Raw genomic sequence first — 6,016 nt, 5'->3', positions numbered from 1 at the left:
GGGCACTGGCGTATGGGGGATATAAGGCATATCTGGGGGTATAAGGCAAATCAGAGGGTATGGGCCTATGGGGGATATAAGGCATATCTGGGGCGCGGGCGGATATATCGGGTATAAGGAATATCTGGGGGGACAGAGTGGAATATCTGGGGGTATAAGGCATATCTGGGAGGCAGTGTGGCAAGCCTGGGGTCAAATGTGCATAACTGGGGAGGGGGCAGATGCATTTTTCTCAAAGAATTTTCTTATTCTGTTTGTTTTTAACATCCTGTTTGATCCGATTAACCAGAAAAATAATAGTTAGTTGCAGCCCTAATATATATATATATATATATATATATATATATATATATATATATATATATATATATATACACACACACACACACTAGTGTAAAAAAGAAAGCATATACCTCTTTGAATTCTACGGTTTTACATTATATTACAGAAAATAACAATCATCTAAAAATTGGGTAAATACAACCTCATAGATACACATGATATATTATGCAGAGCCATACACAGCTCCTGCCACAGCAATTGGATTGGGTTGAGGTAAGAACTTTCACTGGGCCATTGCTACACCTTATTTTCTCTTTCAGCCATTCTGTTGTGCTTGAGATAATTGACCTGTTGCATTACCTAATTGTGGCCAAGCTTTAGCTGTCAGATAAATGGCCTCACATTTTGGTATGCAAAGGAGTTTCCAGGTCCTGTGGCTGCAAAACACCCCCCCCCACACACACACACATACCACCGTGCTTGACAGTTGGTATGAGGTGCTTGTGCTGAAATACCAAAAGTGTCACTGTGCATTATGGCCAAACATCTCCACTTTGGTCCAAAGGACATTGTTCCAGAATTCTTTTGGCTTGTTCTGATGCTGCTTTGCAAACCTAAGCCTTGCTGCCATGTTCTTTTTAGAGAGATGTTTTCCCTGGCAACCCTAACAAAAAAAACATACTTTTGTCTTTTTCTGATTCTACTGTCATGAATTTTAACATGCTAAGGCCTGTAGAGTCTGAGGTGCAACTTTTGGGGTTTTTTTTTGCACTTCTTCTGACCTTGGGGTGATTTTCCTTGGACGTTCACTCCTGGGAAGATTCGCAATTGAGTTGAATGTTTTCCACTTTTGAATTATCTCTCACTGTAGAATGACTGACTTGATGGTAATTGTTTGGACATGGCTTTATAACTCTTCCCAAATTTATGGGCAGCAACAATTACTTCTCTATGATCATTGCTGATGTCTTTCATCCTTAGCATTGTGTTCACACACACCTGAATGCTCCAGACCAGCAAATTGCTGAAACTTCAGTGGTGGTCACACTTGCTAAAGATTAATCAAGGGCATTTAATTAGCAGCACATGTCTCCTACTTAGCATATTAATTCCTATGGAAGGAATAAGGGTGTACATAGTTTTTTCACACATGGCTTCTCCATTTTGTCTTTATTTTTGTAGACTAAATCATGGCAGGGTGTAATAGTTCATGTTGTTCTTCATCTGAGGTTGTATTTACCTAATTTTTAGACTTGCTAGCTTATCTGCATAAGGAAGGTAGTCCTACCCACCCACTGCCTACCTGTAGACTCCCAACACAGCTGTCCCAGGGTTTAGAGACCTGATGTGTTGGGTGGTATGTATCAAGCCATCTGGAGATCAGTCACAAGCGCCATGGTGAGAGATTTTGCCTGTCACAAGATGGAGACTCCCCTACAGGTTGAATACAGGTACTGCATTCAATCATGCAAGTCAATGGAGCCCCGCTTTCTAATCACAAGGTGATTAAAAAATAAAAAATAAAAAAATGGGAAAAAAAAGTCTAATCAATGAAACAGGATAGGAGATGTGTTTCAGAGCTACTTTAAATTAAACACTTAAACATTGAGTTTGCTATTCTCCCGAAGAATCTGCCCATGTGAACCATGCCTCATCTAAGACCTGGTTTGCATAGAGCAGGGAAGGGTTACAATGCAATTTCATAGAGTTAACGTATTCTACATCAGTCTGCAGTTAGACAAATTGTTCATAAATAGAGAGACTTTAGTACTGTGGCTACTCTCCCTAGAGGTGGGCACCCAGCAAAAGATGACTCAGAGGGCACAATGCAGAATGCTAAATGAGGTAAAAAAAACACTAAGTAACCACTTAAGTCTTGAAGGAATTATTGGAACTGGTTAACCTCTCTGTTCATGAGTCTACTGTACCCAAACCATTGAACAGGCTTAGAGACCATAGAGAGCCTCTGCTCATTGCTGTTCGCCAAAGACGACCTTGACTCTTTACAGCCCTACTGGAGAAATGTGTGGACTGATAAAAATAAGGTTGATTTGTTTGGGAAGAACATGCAGCACTACATATGATATAAAAGGGCACTGCATACCCACATGAAAACATCATCCCAACGGTGAACTATGGCAAAGGAAGCATTGTTATTTGGGGCTGCCTCAGGGCCTGGACAGCTTACCATCATCAAGGGGACAATGAATTCACACATTTATCAAGGTATACAGCATAATATGTGGGTGACTTCAGTCTGCTGAAGCTCAGAAGAAGTTGTGTAATGCTGCAGGACAATGACTCTTAACTCGACTATTAAACTCTTAACGACCATTTACGTGCCAGGCCGTCACGGAAAAACAGTTGCTTAACGACCAATAACATGTCTGGCATGTCATGGCATTAAACAAGCTTAGAAAGCAATCTAGGATTGCATTGGCCGGCTTCAAAGATGTCCGAAATAGTACATGGGGCAGAATGACCAGATTTGGGAAAAAATTGTTTTGACATAGCAAAATGCTACTTAAGGGGTTAATGTAAGATTGGATATTTTTTAGTATTAAAGTTATTTACCTTATTTGGCTGATTATAAGCCGCATTCCCCCCCACACACACACACACGTTAAGTCTTTAAAGTGGGGGTGTGGTCTATAATCGGGGTTTAGCACAGGGATGCGCAATTCATATCGCCCGGGACATAGGGTGACCACATGTCCCGGATTGCCCGGGACAGTCCCGCATTGGGGCTTTAAGTCCAGGTGAGAGAGGGGCGCTGAGCGGTTGCTCATGAAGTTTTCAGCAACTGCTCGGCGCCCCTCAGTGTCCTCTGAGCTTCTAGCTCAGTCGCGGTGCTGGCTTTTCATGCTGAGCGCCGGAATATAACATCATATTGGAAACCTCTCTCACCCACTTACAACCCTTATCTCGCCCTACATTAACATAATTCACTACCACACCTCCTGTTTCTCACCCCTTATCCACCTAGAATGTAAGTTCCTGTGGGAACAGGGCCCTTCATTTCTCTTGTATCTGTACGTCAATTACTGTATTGTACTTGTCGTGATCTGTAAAATTTTAATCTTGTACAGTGCTGCGGAATCAGATGGCGCTTTATAATACCTTTATTGATTCCAATTGATCTATACCTGCAAAGCTGGTTTTGTGTGTTTTTCTGTTGATACATATCTACTATGCTATGTTTCCGTACATTATTTATGTATACCTTCAAATACAGGGTTTGTATGTCTTATGCAGTCGATCAATACTTGCAATGCTGTTTCCATGTGTTTATTTGATCTATGCCCTCAGTGGTAAGTTTACATGTGATTTACAGTTGATCTATACCTGCAATGCTGGGTTTCTGTGTTCTATTGCTCTATACCTGCAATGCTATGTTTTCATGCATTATTATTGTATACCTGCAAATACAGGATTTGTATGTCTGATTCTGATTCAGTGTGGCAAATATTTCTTTTGGTGCGGGAGTGAAGGGAGTGATTGCATGCTAGGGAGCGTGGAGCAGGGCCCAATTTTTTCAATATAAAATTAATTGGAAACAGGGTCTAATATTCATATACCGTATTTGCTCGATTATAAGACAAGGTTTTTTCCAGATCAAATGCTCTGAAAAATACCCCTCGTCTTATAATCGGGGTCGTCTTATAATCAGACCTCAACTAGGTCTGACTATGAGACTAAGATCCAGATCCCCCACAGCGATGCAGGGGACCTGGATCCTCCTGTCTCCCCCCCACTTCCCTGTACTTCTGAGTCCCTGGTGCTAAGTCTGGGCAGCGTGTAGAGCTCTACGCGATTCGCGTACACAACTTCCGCTGCAGCCGGGAGGAGGTGCGGTTGGCAGCGGGGGTTGTCTGCGTCCATCGTGCAGACCTTCCCCGGCTGTCAGAGATCACAGGGAACTCTGATCTCTGACAGCCGGGGAAGGTCTGCCCGGACTATGCACCGGGGACTTAGAAGCTCCGGTAAGTTTGGAGGAGGGAGGGGGAGGGAGTGTTAAATGGGGGGCATAAGGCATTTCTGGAGGCAGAGTGCTCTGTGAAACGCCTTATACCTCCCTATATGCCACTCTGTCCCATAATATGCCTTTTAACCCCCTAAATGCCAGAGTGGCATATAGGGTTATAAGGCAATTCTGGAGGCAGAGTGGCACATAGGGGGTCAAAAGGCATATCATGGGGCACAGTGGCATTTAGAGGGTAAAAAGGCATATCATGGGGCACAGTGGCATATAGGGGGTATAAGGCATTTCTGGGGCAGAGTGGCAAGCCAGGGGGCAGATGTGCATAAATGGGGGGGCAGGTTGAAAAAAAAAGGAAATAAAAACAAAATATTTTTCTCAATCATAGCTTTTATTAAAAAAAAAAATTGTTCACATAGTTTACATGAATTAACATTTACTGGTAAAACTTTTTTCCTATAGGGTCGTCTTATATTCAGTTTTTTTTTTCCCATAAATTAATATTCAGATTTTGGGATGTCTTCTTATAATCTAGCAAATGCGGTATAACCTTTGTGGGTACAGTAAATGAGATTTTGGGGGGGTCGTTTTATGATCAGTGTGATCTCATGCACTTCATAGTGTGTCCCTGAATGGCATAAATAAAATGTGGGCACCCTACCAGGACATGCAGTTCCGGGCGCCAGACAGGTCTTTCTTTTTTTCATTTTCACATGACAACTCTGCATATAATGTGGAGCATGACTTCACAGCTCAACCCACGTATTGCAGTAGGAGACGCATGACATCACGTGCGCTCCAATTTCTGGAAATTGAACCTTTAAACTTGGTAAGTATACCATCTTTTTTTTTTTTTTCTTTTTACGGTGTCTTAATATATGATCTGCCCACCCACTCTACTGAACTGCGTAAGATGGGTTTGCTGGCTTTTTAGTACCTACCCAATTTCTTCTATTTTTGCATATTTGTCACACTTAAGAGTTAGATCATCAAACTAACTTTAATATACAACAAAGATAAACACAAAATTCAGTTGATGATTTCACGCATAGAAGAAAAACCCTACATGTGAAGGAGTAATCCCCATTAGTTACTAAATTAATCAATTAACCTTATTTAATTTATAATTGGTTCAATTTCACTAGACTCACGCAGGCATAATTACTGCCAGCCCTGTTGGATCTAAACATCAATTAAATAGAACCTGTCTTGCAGCATGAAGTAACATAAAAGGTCTCAAAAAGCAGCACATGATGCAGCGACTTAAAGAAATGATGAGAAACAGTCCTTGACGGTACGAGTAGATGAGGAAGAAAGGGTCGCAGGGGTCACACCGGTTGTGTGTGAGTGTCACTGGTGGTGTGTGCAAGCCCGTCTTTAACGTGGGGAAAAAAGGGGCAGCACGGGACCATTCAATCCTGGGGGACTCATAGCAGCTGCCACTTGAGCCTGCAGGGGTCGCAACTGCGACCAAGCCTGCCACTCTAGGGGGCCCGGACAACTCCCACAATAACTTCCGTAAGTGCCTGTTGCTTACCGCTGTGTAAGGGAAGTTGTTCGTGGGAGGAATACAGAGGTAAGCTGCCAACCCCTACGGAAGTCTGCGAGTGCCAGAGAAACCTGCAGTTGATGTAATGGGTATGCAATGTGTATGAATCAGTATGTGTGAATCAGTGAATGAATGAGTATTTGGGAATGAATAAATATATGAGTATCTGTGAATGAGTAAACGAATGTGTGTGTGATAGCATGGGT

The sequence above is a fragment of the Spea bombifrons genome, chromosome 1 (assembly GCF_027358695.1).
Source record: "Spea bombifrons isolate aSpeBom1 chromosome 1, aSpeBom1.2.pri, whole genome shotgun sequence".
Classification (NCBI taxonomy): domain Eukaryota; kingdom Metazoa; phylum Chordata; class Amphibia; order Anura; family Pelobatidae; genus Spea; species Spea bombifrons.
The sequence above is the reverse complement of the archived record's forward strand: the minus strand, read 5'-3'. Positions refer to the sequence as shown.